Consider the following 1,205-nt stretch of genomic DNA (forward strand, 5'->3'; position numbering starts at 1 on the left):
CGTGCGCGGGCGCGTGCGCGTGCGGGCGGAGGGAGGGCGCCGAGCGGGGCGGAGCGCGTGCGGTCCGGGGCGCTGTGGTAGTTTCTGGTCTCTAGGGTAAAAGAGTATTTTTTTCCCCTTAGTTTGGGCACGTGGGTTTTGGTTAGAAGATCACCCGCCTTGCACTGTGAAGAGAGAAGAGGAGGTGGAGGACGTTAGACTTAGTAGAAGCACCGCTCCTTCCCGTCGAGGTCGCGTTGAGAGCGGGGCTCAGGACTTTTTCTGAGTTTCATTCATTCGGAGGTTAGCGCATCTCTCCTTCGTCCGTTCTGCAGACATCGACCGAGTGTCTGTGAGGTGCACAGCACCCTGATGTCCTGCAGGGAGGAAAACAAAGATATGTAGATACGTATGGTTTCTCATCCTTAGGAAAGTGCTCTCTTGAACCTCAGTTTCCCCATCTTAAAGTGGGTTTGGGCTTGCTTACTTCATGGGTGAAGAGAATTAAATGAGATGATTGTAAAGCACTGAGCACCTCAGAGCATCAGGGGAATCTAGGCAATGCAATTCCAGCAAAGAACTTTCAACAGACCGGCATGATTAGTTTTTCCTGGCTCCTGCTTATTAATCACATCAATAAGAGAGCAAAGATGGTGTGTTGCTTTGTGTTCCTCAGCACATGGTGGTGTTCACCGAGCTGCTGTTCTGGAGATGTTAACTGCTTGTGGCTTTTTCCCTTGGTAATTGGTAGTGCTTTCTTTTTTTCCTTTTTAGTACTTTGTTGAGGTAAGATTTGCATATAGCAAAGTGCACAAGTCAACGACTTTTTACATATACACTTATGTGGCCATCTCTCAGATGAAAATAGCATTTCTGAGAGACCCAGAAAATTCCCTAGTGACCCTTTTTCGTCAGTACTTTTTGCTCCCTACCGGAAGTAACCACTATAGTGCCATCTCTCACCATAGATTGATTTTGAACGTAACATAAATGGAATCCTACAGAACATAGGAGTAATATTTTTTTGTCTTGCTTCCTTTTTGAAACAATATTTTTGAGAGTCATTCATTCATATATCTCGTACATTGTATAAACATACCATAGCTGATGGACATTTGAGTTTTTTAGTTTTTGGCTTTTAGGTGTAGCTCTCTGCACACTCTCCTATACGTCTTTGTGTGGATATATGCTTTCCTTTCTCTGGAGTAGTAGTGGAATTGAGTCAG

The 1,205-nt window shown here is 45.1% G+C and overlaps 1 protein-coding gene across 1 annotated transcript in view; it reads left to right on the forward strand.

Moving 5' to 3' along the window:
- LOC103594889 (INO80 complex subunit C-like) overlaps positions 1 to 1,205 on the forward strand; it is a gene marked incomplete at its 3' end in the record, with an annotated part of 19,277 nt that overhangs the window by 796 nt on the left and 17,276 nt on the right. The window lies entirely within an intron of this gene.

Source organism: Galeopterus variegatus, unplaced genomic scaffold, assembly GCF_000696425.1.
Source record: "Galeopterus variegatus unplaced genomic scaffold, G_variegatus-3.0.2 Scaffold1638, whole genome shotgun sequence".
Taxonomy (NCBI): domain Eukaryota; kingdom Metazoa; phylum Chordata; class Mammalia; order Dermoptera; family Cynocephalidae; genus Galeopterus; species Galeopterus variegatus.